The sequence below is a fragment of the Vicia villosa genome, linkage group LG6 (genome assembly GCF_029867415.1).
Source record: "Vicia villosa cultivar HV-30 ecotype Madison, WI linkage group LG6, Vvil1.0, whole genome shotgun sequence".
Classification (NCBI taxonomy): domain Eukaryota; kingdom Viridiplantae; phylum Streptophyta; class Magnoliopsida; order Fabales; family Fabaceae; genus Vicia; species Vicia villosa.
Window position 1 is genome coordinate 38,319,652 of NC_081185.1, and position 18,292 is coordinate 38,337,943.

Sequence of the window (18,292 nt, forward strand, 5' to 3'; positions counted from 1 at the left end):
TTTTATTAGCTCTTTAATATAACTTATGAAAATAACTTTTGTTATAAAATAATTAACTTTTATATAATCTTGTCATGTTCACTTGCATTCAATGATTTAAGTACTCTTCCATTGTTAGAGATTTTAGACCACAACCAATTGATTAAAAATATTTTTTCAATTTTCAGTTTGAAAACTTTGAAGTTGTGATCCTACTGCATCTATGAATCAGTGCTTAACAACCAATATGTACAAAATAATAACTTAATGGCCTACTGCATCTACAAACAACGCGAATCAAGAAGCACGAAGTAAAAAACAAATTGAAAAGTGGTTTTGGGTGGAACAAATGATGAATATAAAAAATTGAAGAATGTTAATATATGACTTGTATTATCTTAACTCTTTGCAGTCTATTATTGTTTTTTCCTAATTGAGAATTAATCTCGTTACATATAAGAATAGTTAGTTTATATAGAATAATCTTCTGCTTAGCTTAATGTAAATTAGCGAGTTTTTGTGTTGGTAATTAGTTCCTAACATTAAAATTCCGTTAAAAAAACACCTACGTGACTAACGATGATGACATGGCGAACTTTTTATTTTCTTTTTCATTTTTGATATATTTCACATAGGCTAATTTTTTATTATTTAATTATTTGAGTATTAGATGTTAAATGCCAAAATGTTCAAATCCCTATATGTCTATTTCTTGTTGGCATTAGTCCCTAACATTAAAATTCCTTTAAAAAAACACCTACGTGGCTAACGATGATGACGTGGCGAGCTTTTTATTTTTGATATATTTCACATAGGCTAATTTTTTATTATTTAATTATTTGAGTGTTAGATGTTAAATGCCAAAATTTTCTAAAACTGATTCCATTAAAAAAGCCTAAGTGGCTAATGGTGATGACGTGATAGTTTTTTATTTTCTTTTTCATTTTTGATATATTTCACATAGGCTATTTTTTCATTAGGCTTAATTGTAACTTTTGTCTCCCTATTTAACATTTTTCTTGATTTTGGTCCCTCCACTTTAAAAACCACTATTTTAGTCATTATTTAAGTTTTCAAATGAATTTTGGCCTCCATTTCAATCTGGTGTCTATTTTTAGTGACATGGCACATTTTTTGTTGAGTTGACATGTAATATTTATTCCACATCATTTTAATCCATTAAATATTAACACAATGTTTATATAATTATATTTTACCAATTAATTTAAACCGAAGTGAATTAAAATTACAAAACTAGTATAGCACATATTTCATCAACGAAGAACACAAGATTAGGTTTTCTAAGAAACACAACCTACGATACAACCCACGATGAACCCTAACTAATACAATCCATCACCACGAAGAAGACAAGCATACGATACAACAAGGCATTTCTACGATTCATTTTCTGATTCGATTGGTATGGTAGACCCAAGTTACGTTTCGAGGTAAGTATTTCCAACGTTGCTTCTTTAGAGTTTTCTGATTTGTTTTCTGATTTGTTTTCTGATGTGATTCGATTCGCTTTCTGATTCGATCGATTTGTATAAGCGATTTCTACCATTTGTTCATGTGTTTAGTTTATACGAGTTGAATCCCCAAAATTTGCTTCTGCCATTTGTTTCTGCGTTTTGTTTGTATTTGTTGTGGTCCCAACTTCGTTGATCCAATTTGCAGTGCTCCCAAATTTGATGTTGCGATTTATTTTGAGTTGTTGTGGTCATTGAAATTGTTGTGGTCCCTAAAATTGTTGAAATGCCTGATTGTGTTGTGGTATCATTATTTATTTTGAAATGTTGTATTGTTTTTGAATCTGTCATGTTCTATTGCAGGCCATCCGACACCCAACTTGTCAACTTAGGTTACATCATCGGGGTCGTTTTGTAGATAATCCAGTGAAGTTTTATGTTGGTGAGCTTGTTAATGAAATGGATTGGGACTGGGATGTGGATTTTCTGTTCTATATGCAAATTGAAGACTTGGTCAAAGCTGAAGGGTACTGTAACCTAAAGTGCTTATGGTACTGGAACCCCAACTTTTCCTTTTCACGTGGACTTCGGCCTCTAAATAGCAACAATAATGTGTTAAGGTTAGTGGAAGATGTTAGAGGATTTAAACTCATTGACATCTATGTTGGACATAAAGTTGAAGAAATTTCTATTGATGATGTTATTTTTGAGGATGAAAGTGTGGAGGTTAATGGTGATGGAGCAAATGTAGAGGAAACTACTGAGGAAAATATGGAGGTTAATGGTGAGGGAGAAAATGTAGAGGAAGATGTTGAGGTTAATTATAAAGGAGCAAATGTAGAGAAAAATGTTGATGTTACTAATGAAGTGAAGAAGAGAATGTAGAGGGTACTAATGAAGAAGTTAGTGAAGAAGAAAATGTGGAGGTCAATGAAGAAGATAGTGAAATAGGTCTAGATTATAACATGTGTAGTGAGGATAATGAGGAAGATGATGAAGCTGACTTAGATGAGTTGGAATTAGATCATGTTGTTGTTGTTGATTGACAGACAATTCTCCCTACGATTACAACAGAAAAACCTTCAATGATGCATGGTATTTCTGATGACGAATGTGATTCGGATGTGCTTCATACTCCACCGGATAGTGATGACGAAGTTCATACGGAAAAGTTCCCAACTTTTAAAGAAACTACAAAACTGGAAGTAGGGATGATGTTTAAGGATAAAGTGCAAATCAAAGATGCCATAAAGGAGTTTTCTATGGAGATGAATAAGAATATTGTAATCAAGAAAAATGACAAGAAGAGAGTGGTTGTCAAATGCATTGAAGGTTGTCCATTTCATATTAGGTTTAACATGAAGTCTACCAACCAATTTTGGCAACTAGTTAGTTTCACCAATCAACATAGTTGTTATAGGACACCCAAGAATAGACAAGCGACAACACAATGGTTAACTTGCAAATTTGTGGATACCTTAAGACACACTCCTGAAATGAAAACCAAAGGGTTGATTGCAGAAGGTGTTAAGAGATGGGGGTGAAGCTGTCAAGCCATCAAGCTTATAGAGCCAGGAGAAAAGCTATATAATTGATTCAAGGGGCTGGCCGTGAACAGTTCAACCATCTTGGGAGTTATGTTGAGGAGTTTTTAAAGTCAAATCCAAACTATACTGTTAAAATTAAGTGTGATGATTCAAATGTTGGACCTGTTTTTGAACGAATATATGTATGCTTAAAATGTTGTAAGGCGGCCTTTGCAACCACTCGTAGGCCTTTAATTGGATCGGATGCTTGTTTCATAAAAGGGGATTCCAGAGGTCAATTAATAGGTGATGTTGGTAAGGATAGAAATAACAAGATTTATCCAATCGCTTATGTCGTTGTGGAAGATAAAACAAAGGGCTCTTGGCAATGGTTCCTTAAGTTATTACTTGAAGACTTGCACTCCATTCAACACATGGATTACGAATTTATATCTAATCAACAAAAGGTTAGTTTTATTGTTACATTATCTCTTTAAAATATGCTTGTATTAAAATTACTAATGCCTTGCATATGTCTTACAATTACATGACTTGCGTATGTATAGGGTTTGGTGCCAGCTATTCTAGAAACAAGCCAAAATGTTGAACATAGGTTGTGTGTTAAACACTTGTATGGAAATTGGAGGAAGAAATATTGTGGGATAGCCATGAAGGAATTGTTATGGAGGGCAGCAAGGGCCACAACAATACCTGGATGGGAAAGACCAATGAATTTGATGAAATAGCTCAATCCAAACGCTTGGAAGGACATGATGGATGTGCCTGCTGCTTGTTGGAGTAAATCGCATTTCAAGATATACACGGAGTGTAATTTGCATGTCAACAACATGTGTGAAGCTTTAAATTGAGCGATGTTGAAATTTAGAGACAAGCCAATCATTTCACTGCTCGAGGGAATCAAACATTACATAATAGTTAGAATTTCAACTCAAAAGGAGAAATTAGGTAGGTACAAAGGTGTAACAAGTCCTAATGTTCAAAAAGTCTTGGAAAAAACAAAAGGGAAGAAGAATGATGGATTGCAACATGGCATTCCGATGATGAGTTGGCTACATTTGGGTTTTCAAACGATGTTGAGACGTATTCTGTTAACTTGCTGCAAAAGAAGTGTGGTTGTAGGAGGTGAGACTTAACCGGAATCCCTTGTTGCCATGCTATCGCTTGCATATGGTACACCAAGAAGGAGCCCGAAGATTTTGTTTCATCATACTATAGGTAACACCTTCTCATTGTATTTTCCTCGGTCCTAACATTTTAAATTACTCATGCATGGTTTATATGTGAATAGGAAGTCTAGTATGTTGGCTACATATGGCCATATCGTTATGCCAACTAATGGTCCACAACTATGGCCTATTAATATTACTAACCCAATCAACCCTCCAGTCATGAGGAGGTCTATCGGTCATCCACATAACCAGGCAAATGATGAACCGAGAATAAAAAGTATACTTCCTAGAAGTCTTCGAACTGTCAAGTGCAAGAAATGCAAAAGTTTTGGCCATAACAAGCGAACATGTAAAGGGAAGAGAGAAGCGGAGAGAGAGAGAGATTCCTAAATATGGCAATAAAAAGGAGAAAAAAAGGTTGACAAAGTGGCTGGACAAACAGTTACTGAAGGAGGATCACAAGCACCGCCATCAATCCAAGAATAGTTACTTTGTTATGTTGCTGTTTGTTTTATGTTGTTTGTTATCTCTTTTGTAATGACCAAAATTTTTGGGTCATGCTTAAATTGTTATGTGACTGTTATATTTTGTGAAATACCCAAATATTAAGGTGCATTGTTATGTAAAAATTAGGGTGTTAAGTTTTGTGAAATGCCCAAACAGTAAGGTGCTTTGTTATGGTGGTATTATGGCCAAATTATGGTTACAAATTATGGCGTGAAATGCCAAATTATGGGTGCGGTTAAGCTTTTACTTATGCCAAATTATGGTGTTTTTAACCTTTAATTTATGGCCAAATTATGGTATTGTTAACCTTTAATTTATGAGAAAATTATGCTGTTGTTAACCTTTAATTTATGAGAAAATTATCGCAAAATTTTTTAGTATACACCAATTGCAAACTTATGGCAACAGATTAAAGTATACAACAATTGCACATTTTTAATACACAAAAATTGACATATGACAAGATACTATTACATTAGAAGAGAAATTAAAGTACAAAACAATAGACATATGACAGAAGACTATTACAACAGAAGATAAATTTACTACACAACAATTGCAACTAAAGTACATAGAAGAGAAATGCCATTGCATCTAATTTCACTTAAGACCATACAACCAACTTCATTTGAGTACATGTGTTGCCACCAATGCAAACACAAGTAATAATACAAACACCATACATAAACCAACAAAACAAGACATTAACTTAATCTTCATATTAAGCAAATCTTTACTATTCTTGGTGTCCCTAAATAAATTCGCAATCTCGTCATTCTTGTTCTTCAAAGTTCTAATCAAATCTTTAGCTCTGTTGCTCATGTCTTCATCAAACCATTGAAAGTAATTATAACTTTTTTTCTTCATCACCTTAAAGTTACCACAACCTTGAAATCTTCTTCCTGGATTCTCGTAAGTCCATGACGTCATCAATGGAGACTCAAGCCCACACCAACATTTACTCCCTCTTCTTCTTGCACCGGACTGATTTGTTGAGGCAAAGGAAAAATTTATCTCAGACATACTTGTTACAGACTCAAGCCCACACCAACATACAAAGGAGAAATTTGTTTCAGGCGCTAGATTTAGAGACTGAAGAAGAAGATGGGAAGACATTTTATGCTTCACCGAGGCGCTGTAGTGAGGATAAATAGGGGAAAGATTAGGGTTTATGTAAATATTAATATTGTTAAATATTATTTGCAAAAAATAAACATTAAAATAATTATGAAATAAAATTAAACGAACTATATTAATATTTGAATGACATGGTACTGACACGTCATAAAAAATAATGCCATGTGTAACACCCTAATTCCCCCTCAATAATTTTATAAAATAAATAGAAGGAATTAAAGCAATTAGACAATTAGGATGTCACCTTCATTCATCACATATGCTCATATAACAAGATACGCAATACATAATTATATATTCATCATATCTAAACTTCATTTCATTTACTCACAGCGGAAAAACATCAACAATTTTTACTCTTAACTCTTCAACATAAGTTATAATTATCATAAATCAATATTCAACAAACATCATCCAATAAATACAATAAAGTGGAGTTCTACAAGGGTTTTACTCCCAACATAACAAAACAAACGCAATTTACCCCAGTGTTACAATCAAAGCTGACACCGACTCATTCTACTCACTATGAAACAATCTCCTCGGCTAACCTCAATCTCAAGCTACTTCAGATTACCTGCGCGTTACCAACATAGGGGTAACATTCAAACAGAAGGGGTGAGATATCATAACAATATAAGAAAAGAAAGTGTATGATAACAAGTATATGAGAATAGAGTCATACACGATTCACCACTCACAACACATCCACGTCATTTATTAACAAGTAGTATACTATTATTTTACAACATCTAATCCATCATCACATCATCGATTATACAAGTATTCATCACCAAACAGCTCATCATCATTCATCATCAAACAACTCATCATCATTCATCATTATGTAAAATGCAACTAGACCAATGACTATGCGAATGCATGTGGTACAAATAGGGCATACACCCTCATCACAAAATTGCCAATAAATAGAGGCATCAACAAGGCATACACCTTCATCGTAATTTGCACTCAATCCACACGATGAGATTGAGGATATCATAGTTTTGCCAATCTAGGCCAACATCTTTTTGCCAATCCAGGCCAACATGTTTTTGCCAATCCAGGCCAATGTGTTTTTGTCAATCCAGGACAACTTAAAAATGCAATGTATGAGACTCAATAATGCGACATCATAAAATGCAACAACATCAACTAAACATCAGCGACAACAATTATGCAACCAGAAGGCATAAGCCTTCAACAAATGCCAACATAGGCCATCACTTCTTTGTCATCGCAAAACATCATCATACAAACATACACAATAATAACATAAAAAATCATGCAATATAAGTTCTATAACACATATACAACACATATCAACAAGAATCATCACTAACATATATCAATTTCATAGATTCTTCATTTTACGGTCAAAATACAAATTTTTACGAAAGACAACAACAACATCAAAATTCATGCTATATAAGTTCTACAACACATATACAACATATATCAACAAAAATCATCACTAACATACATCAATTTCATAGAATTCTTCGTTTTACGGTCAAAATACGAATTTTTACGAAACACAACAACATCAAAATTCATGCAATATAACTTCTACAACACATATACAACATATATCAACAAGAATCATCACTAACATACATCAATTTGATCAATTTCATCGAATTCTTCGTTTTACGGTCAAAATACGATTTTTTTACGAAACACAACAACAACATCAAAATTCATGCAATATAAGTTCTACAACACATATACAACATATATCAACAAGAATCATCACTAACATCAATTTTATCAATTTCATAGAATTCTTCGTTTTACGGTCAAAATACGAATTTTTACGAAACACAACAACAACATCAAACTTCATGCAATATAAGCCATACACTATCCATACAACACATAGCAACAAGAATCGTTATCAACATGCATTGATTTTTATTAATTCCATATAATTCCCCTTCAAAACCTAAGTTATCAATAAAACCCAAAAAACTCATTCCTACATACAAATCATCATACCCAATCTTATAGAGTTAGAACCACACCCTTACCTTGGATTAACGGTTCTCTACATTTTCAATGGAATCCTTGCCTTAACCTCTTTGTGCATCTTTTCCGCTTTCACGAAAACCTTCTCTTTTTACGTTCTCTCCAAATTCTCTATTTTCCATTCTTTTTTTCTTTCTTATTTTTATTTAACTCCTCACTAACTTTAAACTTCACTAATGGGCTTAATAAACACCCCCCAATATTCTTTATGCTAACACAACATAGGCCCACTAACTATTTACTCATTTACTCTCTTATTATTATTATTATTATTATTATTAATATTATTATTATTATTATTAAACCTCAATAATAATTCTTATTCAAATCATATTACATCATCTAGTTTTCTAATAAATTAAATCAAATGAATAATTAGAACTAATTATATTTATTTAATTCTGCAACTTTTAATTCACAGTCACTACCCTCTATTCTAAGGATACATACCCTCCGATATCACAATCATCATATAACATCAAAGAAAATTCATCCAATAAACCAACAAAATATCAAAATAACACTAAATCATTGAATAGTGAAAATCGGGGTGTTACACCATGTCATACAAAAACTCATCCAGATTCAAAGGGGGACCAAAATTCATCTGAAAACTTAAAAAAGGAACTAAAATAGTGTTTTTTAAAGTGGAGGGACCAAAATCAAGAAAAGTGATAAATAAGAGGATCAAAGTTGCAATTAAGATTTTTTATCATTTAATTATTTGAGTGTTAGATGTTAAATGCCAAAATTTTCTAAAACTCGAACCCTTCACCTCATGCATATAACAAACATGCCTTTCCACTGCACCACTTAAGCTTCCTATTTAACAATAGCAATGCAAATGCATATATTACATAATGCAATAATTTAGTTTGAAATAGATTTTGTTTTATTTTGAATATTAGTTTTTGTTTTATTCTAAAAAATGATAATATACAATAATTTATATATTAAATATATTAAATAGTTTGAAACATTTTAATTAATAATTAACTATATTATGAAGTTATTGAAATATTTGATAATAAATATACTAATTCAATAGTTGAAATATTATGAAATAAATATTTAATATATAATAATTGAATTATTTAATTATTGAGATATTAAATAGTAAAAATATTTAATAAATAGTTGAAATATATAAACTATTTAATATATAAACTTTTAATGTTTTAATTATTAAATTTATAAACTAATGAATATATAAACTATTTAATATTTCAACTATTAATATTTTAAACTATTTTAAATATTAATAGTGGATAAATTTATTAAATATATAAACTATTTAATACTCCATCTGTCCCATGATATATGTCATAGTTGGTCATTTCACACAGATTAAGAAAATGGAATAAATGAAAGAGAGAGAATCGTATTTTTACAAAACTATCCTTGTTTATTATTGGTATATTTGAATGATCATAAATGTAAAGTGAGAGAATAATAAATTAACAGTATTAATTAGAGGGCATAATTGGAAGATAAAAATTAAAATTGCATTGAAAACTTAAAGCGACACTTATTTTGGGACAAATAATTTTATCAAATGCGACACTTATTATGGAACAGAGGGAGTATATACATTATTAATATTTTAGTTATTAAATTTATCAAGTATTAATAATTCAAATATTAATAGTTGAAATATTCAATTATATTTTAAAAATATGTTTAAACATTTAAAAAAAATTCATGTAAAAAATTTCAACACAAAATATTTTGATACTTGAGATATTAAATAGTTAAAATATTTAACTATATTTACTAAATAGTAAGGATGAAGATGAATAGTAAGGATGACGATTTGACTGCTTGTGTGACCAGCCCACGCGCTTTTATTGGTCTTCACTTAAGTTGGTGGACCCACTTTGACTTTACTTTGAATTTTATCCACTAACTCATGTTTTCGTTTTTGTTGATTGGTGGTGGTACCTCTATCAGCTTAAGTATGTAGCGCGTTTGGCAAGGAGTATGTGTTCCTAAACCATAGGACAAGGGTTTAAACCTTGGTGTCCTCATTATTTTTTTTCCCAATTTCCTTCTTCTTCCCCATTCTTTTCTATTTCTTTTTTTAATTTTATTAATCAAATAAAATAAAAATAAATAAATCAGGATTAGTTTTTTAATTAACCTATTAATTTTCCCTCTTAATTTTATTTAACTAACTTTATTTAATTAATTTCAATTAGGGCATTTAATTCCTTTAATTAAAAATCATAAAAAAACAATTATTTTCTTTTTAGCTTTTGATTAATTTTGACATGATTTTTGATTAACCTAGGGTTTAGAATTTGATTAAATTTTAGGGTTTTTTTAATTAAAATCAATTAGTCATTAGGTTTTAATTAAAATTAATGTATATAATTAATTAAGTAATTAGGTTCATTAAATTAGATTTAGGTTTTAATCAAAGTCTAGCCCTAATATCATCATAGTCCCTTTGATATAAAGATCATAGTCCATCGATGACCCTTCGATGTTGCCTACGAAATATGATCTAGTCCCTCGAGTTGCTTACGAAAATGATGATAGTCCCTTTCGAATGCTAAGATATTTCTACATGCTGCCTTCTATGACCATACGACGACCCTACGCTTGTCCCTTCACATCCAATAGATAAGACTACCTACCCAGTAATGGTATGGATAGTACTATCTCTTAAAGAAAGCCATAAATACAAGAAAGACCTTACAACTTAGGGTATGTAGTTCCTAATTGCTTGCTCACAACCGATTCAAATCTTCAAATACTTTTCACACCTCATGTTTTTTTTAAAATTATCTTTCAAGATAATACTTGGTATACGTTCATACAAGAACTATTACAAAGTTAATTCTTTTACAACACTTTTTTTCAAAACATCTTTCAAGATAATACTTTGTATATGTTCATACGAGAACTATTACAAAGTTAATTCTTTTACAAAAATGTTTTTTTAAACACACACCACATTTCAAGCAAATCAAACGAGTTAAACAAAAGTGAGCTAAGCAATTAAGAGCCCATGGATAACCATGGATACAAAGGGTGCTAATACCTTCCCTTTGTATAACCTACCCCCCAAACTCAAAATCTTTAAAAAGATCTTTCCTGTTCTTTTTGCCTTTCCTAATTGGATAAAATAAAATTCGATGGCGACTCTTGCTAACCGCAATATGTTTTGCAAAAAACAAAACAAAACTCAGTTCTCCCACTGTATTACACCCCTTTACCCACACTTTTTTCAAATGTTATCATTTAACACCTATAGGGATCAAAGCTCGTCACGTCAGCACCGTTAGCCTGAAAAAAAGATTTAGGGACCCCCCCCACTTTTAGCCTGAAAAAAAGATTTAAGGACTCCCCCCCACATTTTTTTCAAATGTTATCATTTAACACCTATAAGGACCAAAGCTCGCCACGTCAACACCGTTAGCCTGAAAAAAAGATTTAGGGACTAATGTCAAGAAATTCAAGGTTGACAACAAGACTAGTAAATGGACCACCGTGTATTGTTTTGGTAAAAACATCAGCAATTTGATTTGCAGAGTCAATAAGCATGAGATGGATGATTTATGTCAATAGTTTGTCTCTCACGAGTTGATAGTTTAATTAGCTTAGGGTGAGTCCATCAGCTGAAGGCGATTATTCCTTCGTTCACCTCTTAGATAACTAGACTATAGAGGAATATACCCTATTTCTTTTGATTAGATCCTGAGATGTCAAAATGTCAATCACTATTGAGTGTTTTAATGGAAAAAAGAGTAAGGATAAAATTTAATGCACCTCATGATGGCGTTCTTTGGGAAAGTTTATTTATCATCTCTTTATTACACGCGTCTTCTAGGTGTAGAGAATTTCGCGTCTCTTATGACAGTTACCTCATTAGGTGAATGTATGACTTGTGTCATTGGGTTTCCCATATATTGTTTCGGAAGGCCTTTTCTTTTCTTCTTCTTTCCCATTTCCCTTTTCTAGAAAATTACACAAACCTAGGACACCGATGGAGAAAGTGAAGAGTTCACTTTTTTCTTAGGGTGAAAGCATCTTGTCTTTTATTTTTCTTCCCCCCAGCGACCATAGGAAAGATAGCTAAACTTATTCACGTTCGAGACATTGTGTCTCTGTATTCTACTGCGAATACGATCAGCGGGTTTTGTCATGACATTAAATTCTCCAGCACAGGTCATGAGGAGGATGTGATTATGGAACACTACTCAAAGGAAGAGAGGGCCAACATGGATACCTTCGGCAAGCCGTTCGCTCCCTATTTTTATGCCCTCATTCCCATCGATCATGAACTGAGGGTTTTGATTCCATTAACTTCTTTTGAAATTGACTTCCTGACTACTATCTATAACACCCTAAATCCAAAACTCTTTATTTATAAAAACTTATGGATAAATTTCTCAAATGGTGTTACACACATTCTCAACAAACATCTTTATTCAACAAAATTATAAAACATAGTAACGGGATTTCAAACATCAAAAACATCTTTAATTGTTTCAAATATAAAACCCGTCCTTTTAACAGCTAACTCAAAACTCGAAACACAATATAGAAATATATAATCCACCACGATGTTACACTATTAGAATGACAACAAAACTAAAATAAACTCAAAAGCAATAAACCACGAAGAAGGCATCTATGTTATCCTCCAAACTTGACAGCAGTTAAGACTCCCCTACCCGAGTATCTGTATCATAGGCGTAATGAACACCATAGGAAGTAAATAAAGGGTGAAATAAATTTATAAATGTTAATGGTGCATAAAAAAAGGATAGCTCAACAATATCATTCATCAATCACATAAATCATTCACAATAATAACTTCATTCGCTCAATAACTTCATTTCGAATAAATAATTTTTAAAATCAACCGTTGGATTGAAACATACAATTATATAAATCATACCTATAAAGTTTGAGATTATTCTTTAATAATTTACTAAGTTATTGAATTACTTCAAAATTAATGCTAAACGAAAGTTCGTTTTAACGTCAATCTTTGGATATCTTGATGGTATAGTAAATCATTATAGATTAATCTCAAATTTCATAGGTATGATCTATATGATATTATTGTTCAATCTAACGGTTAATTTAAAAAAATATTTATTTAAAATGAAGTTACAAGCTAGTGTAACTCGTGTGTGTGTGTGTGTGTGTATATATATATATAGGACATATCATATGAGAATGACATATTTATATGAGAACATGAGAATGAATTTGAACCATTAGATTTTAAAATAAATGGTGGAGATTATCTTTCATTCTTTTTTTTTCTCTCCTCAATTATTAAAATAAATAATGGAGGAGAGAGAAAAAAAAATGAAACATAATCTCCACAATTTATTTGAAATCTAATGTTTCAGATTCATTCTTATGTTCTCATATAAAAATGTCATTCTCATTTTTATGTTCACGTTGCTAAAACAAACCTTCATAAAAATACGTTAGTGTATTTTAGCAAACCCTACAGAAATTTGATAAAATACACCCACTTATTTTTTCTGAAGGTGTATTTTAGCTTTAACTAAAAAAATGGTTAAATGCACCCTGATGTGCATGTTGCTAAAATAGACATTCATAAAATCAAGTGAGTCTACATTAGCAGATCGATATATATATATATATATATATATATATATATATATATATATATATATACAGAGAGAGAGAGAGAGGACGTATACTATGAGAATTCAATTTTTATGTGAGAACGCGAGAATATAAATCATTAAATTTTAAAATAAATGGTGGAAATTATGTGTCATTCTTTTTTTTTCTCTCTCCTCCATCATTTATTTTTAATAATGGAGGAGAGAGAAAAAAAGAATGATTCATAATCTCCACCATTTATTTTAAAATCTAATGTAACACCCCGAATTTAGAATTTGTATTGTTTTGATGAATTGTGGTGAATAATTGTGAATTTCAATATTTTGATGATGTTTGTTGAGGGTTAGAGGTATATGTCCTTGGGATGAGAGGATAGTACCTTGAATTAAGTAGTATGTTGAGTTGGTTAATTAAATATAGTTTAATTAGTAATACTATTGTTAGGTTAAATAATTAATTAGTTATTTTTACTAATTAATGGAATATTTTATTATTAAAGAATAATAATAATAATAATAATAATAATAATAATAATAGTATGGTGTACAGACCATGAGGGTAAGGTAGTCATTTATGAAGTGTAAGTGAGGACAAGATGGGAAGACCATAGAAAGGGTCCAAGGGTTAATCCAGGAAAAAGAGTTTAGTTGTTTCATTATGTATAATCAAAGTTTAGAGAAGAGGCAAAGGAAGGCAGAGTTAGGGCAAGAAGAGGAGAAAGAAGAACCAATCGTAGAAATTGGGAAGAGAATCAAGCTAGTCAATAATCAAAGGTAAGGGGAGTTATCGTAATTCTTATAATTGATCTAAGATTTATATGCTTGTAGGTTGGGTTTGTGTTTGTAATTTTATAACGAATTTGATGATATTGATGAACTACTATGATGGATGGTTTGGTTTATATAATCTATGTGATGTATGATATTGTAAATTGTTGTATTGGTGAATGATAACATGAACTAGGGTTAACTCCACAATTGTTGAGGATTTGAAGGTTTAGGGTTTGATGAAGAATAATGGAATAATGATGAACATGTGTGTTTTTGTGATTAGAATGATTGAACCAAGTTAGAACTAGGTTAATAGACCTTAAATCACAGAAAATTATTGATTAAAATTAGTGTTTGGGCAAAGATTTGGATCTGGTATGATGCAGGTCGCGCAGAAATTTTCTGCAGAATTTTTGAGCGTGCTTAGCGCAGTATTTGGTGCTCAGCGCGCTCTGAAAAATAATTTCTAGAAGAGGGCGTGCTTAGCGTGGTCCCCGAAAATGAACTTTTTATTTTTGAAAAATGATTCCAGAATATGGTAACTTATATTTTATTAGAATTTTTGAGAATTTTTTGGAATTTACTGTGCACGTTTGGGTAGGTTTATGAGGCATTTTGTATGTAATTTGGTACGATGAATTCTGGTGTTTTGTGCTTGAATTTGGTGAATGTTGTTGAGTTGATTGATAACATGATTAATCGAGGTCTGTGTGTTGTGTAGACCAATATATTTATGAAGTTTGTATAATTGGAAATTATTATGCTTTGATATAACATGATATATGCTTTCTATGATGAATTAAAGTCATTATGACAAGGATGATTATATGATGATATTTGTATGATGATGATGATTATATGATGATGATTATGTGATGGAGAATATTGAAGGATAGAAAAACACTTAGAAAGGGGGGGGGGGGTTTGAATAAGTGTGACTTTAAAAACTCTTAAGATAAAAAACAATTGCACAATGATTTTTATCCTGGTTCGTTGTTAACGAAACTACTCCAGTCCACCCCCTTAGAGTGATTTACCTCACTTGAGGATTTAATCCACTAATCAACCTTGATTACAATGGTTTTCCACTTAGATACCTTCTAAGTCTTCTAGAGTATTCTGATCACACCTTGATCACTCTAGGAACCTTTTACAAATTAATGTAAACAAATTCTTACAAGAGTATTACAATGCTTCTTAATAAGCTATAATCACAACTGTGATATTTCTCTTAAGTTCTAAGCTTAAATCTCACTAAGATATTACAAAAGTAATGTGATGTTGAAGATGAAGTTTGAGAGCTTTTGAATTTGATAGCGTTTCTGTATTTTTGTGCAAGAGTTGTGTATTCAGCTTCTCATCAGAACTTCTATTTATAGGCGTTTTGAGAAGATGACCGTTGGGAGCATTTAATGCGTTGCGTGATCCGTACATCATTGCATTTAATGTTTCACTCTTTTGTCAACTACCTCGAGCCTTGCTTTTCCTGCTTTAATTGACTTTGCCTTTAATAGCTTCTAACGTTCCTTTTGTCAGTCAGCATAGCCTGCCATCTTGTACTTGCTTCTGATTTGATCTTTGTAGATACAACGTTTGAATATCAGAGTCATTCAGCTTGGTGCAGAGCATCTTCTTGTCTTCTGACTTTGAAGTGCTTCTAGCGTGATACCATAAGAACTTCAGTGCTTTTGCTTCTGAACTCAAGTTCTTCTGATGTCTTGCGAGAGCATGTTCTGATGTTGCATACTTGAACCTTCTGAGTCAGTGCTTCTTGCGCTGAATTGTGCATACTCATCATATATTTCCTGAAATGGAAAATGCATAGGATTAGAGTACCACATTGTCTTATACAAAATTCATATACATTGTTATCATCAAAACTAAGAATATTGATCAGAACAATTCTTGTTCTAACAATCTCCCCCTTTTTGATGATGACAAAAACATATATAATTGATATGAATTTGCAATCAGAATATCAGATGACTAAAGACAATTACACAGTTATAGCATAAGCATATAAACATAGTGTAATACGGTGAACTGACTTTATTGAAATGTCGTGGTAAGCAAGAGTCGCCACCGACTTTTATTTTATCCAAATTATTGAAAGGCTAAAAGAACAGAAAAAACCTTTTAAAAGAAAACTGAGTTCGGGGGGTAATTTATACAAAGGGAAGGTGTAAGGCACCCTTTGCATCCATGGTTTTCCATGGGCTCTTAATTGCTTTGCTCTTTTGAAACCAAAAGTTTAGAAATGTAGAAGAAGAAAATAAGGACTTTAGCTCGTAAATGAGCGTAGCCTTTTTGAAGGTTTATGAAAAAGTGTAAGAAAAAGATTTAAGCCAGAGCAAAGCAATTAGGGGCAAATTACCTTGACATTGTAAAAAGAGTTCTTTTAGCCTTTCAGGGCTATCCATACCATAAGAGGGTAGGAAGTCCTTTTATTTGGAGGTTGAAGGGTCGTCGAAATTATCGTTCGCCATAAGACTGTCCCTGCCATAGGGGGGGCAGGTAGTCTAAGGGAAGGATCAGAATAGTCATCATTATTAGGCAACCAGGAGGACATCTCAGCAATAATCGAAAGGGACTATCACATCATCGTAGGCAACCTCGAGGGACGAGATCATATAACCGAACCGAAGGCAGCATCATTGGGGACTTATGATCTTTTGTGATGAGAATTAACTGAGGGAAACATTGCTGAGGTGTCCTCGTATTCGAGGGACTTGACTATTCTGCACTGAAAAAAAGGCAACAAGGCAACATGCAACAGGCAACAGAAGAGGTTACTATAAAAGGTGTGTGGGTGCACAATCACGTGGTTCAATTCAAGTAATTATCTTATAATTAGTTATTCTAAGTTCAGTTCAGAGTTGCACTCCCTAGAATTACTAACCACGCAATAATAATAATATGACAGTGTTAAGTGCCTTCAAGGCCACACAATACAACCAGGAGCAGTTACATAATAAGCCATGGGGAAGGGGAGAAAAAGCAATAAAATAAAACCCCAACCGAGCAAATAGTTTGACACAAGTAATAATTAAAAAGAAGAAATTAAAAAAAAACATAATGAGTTTTAGGGTTACCGAACGTTCGAGCTTTGACCGGTTGGTTAACCCTGAAAATTAATAAATACATGGAAAAAAGAGGGTAAGTGTAGGACGAGTTCATTAACAGACGAAGGCAAACCCTAATGTATATTTTACAAGGCAAAAATAAATATTTAAATCAATAAAGAAATCTGGACTTAGCTTCTTGATTGGCGTGGCGCGTATCTGAAGAATCCTGGGGTAACCTTGAAAATTTGCACAAAGAAAAGAAATTTTTAGTGTATGAGTGATCTAACGACAAACCTCACAAACCCTGATTCAGGGCTCAAGCTAACCATGGTTAATGAAATAATAAAAAAAACAAATTAATTAATTATTGATTTTCAACCTAATTAATTAAATTGGCAAAAATAAATTTTCGATTAAATTGTCTAACCCTAATAAGTATTTTAATCAATTAAAAGAGATATTAAACTAATTAAATAATTAAACAAAATTAATTTAATCATTTAATCAAATAAATAAAAAAAGAAGAGTTATTAACAATTAAATAAAATTAATTATTTAATTATAACATAAATATTAAAAATAAATGATTATGATTTTATGAAAAAGAAGAGAGAAAAAAAAGAGATTAAAAGAAATTTTATTTAAAAAATAAGAAAAAACAATTAAATAGAAAACTAGTTAATGAATAAATAAAAAATAAAAAAATTGGAAAACTTAGCTGGTAATCCTGTGTGGTGCGTCTGGGGGGTCTATGGTTGGGGAGCATTCTTGGAGCGTTAGATCTGACTACATGAAGATCCAACGGTAGTGGTGCGATGGCGCACCAAGAGCCTCTTCTTGCGACACACAGGGAACCTGGTAGCATGTTACTTTTGAAAAAAAATAATGTTGGGATGGGGGATCGAACCCACACCCCTATACTCACACAATACCATAGCCAACTCAACCACACGCTTCTGCTGTTCAAATAACGCATTGATGAAATAATATAGAAAGCCA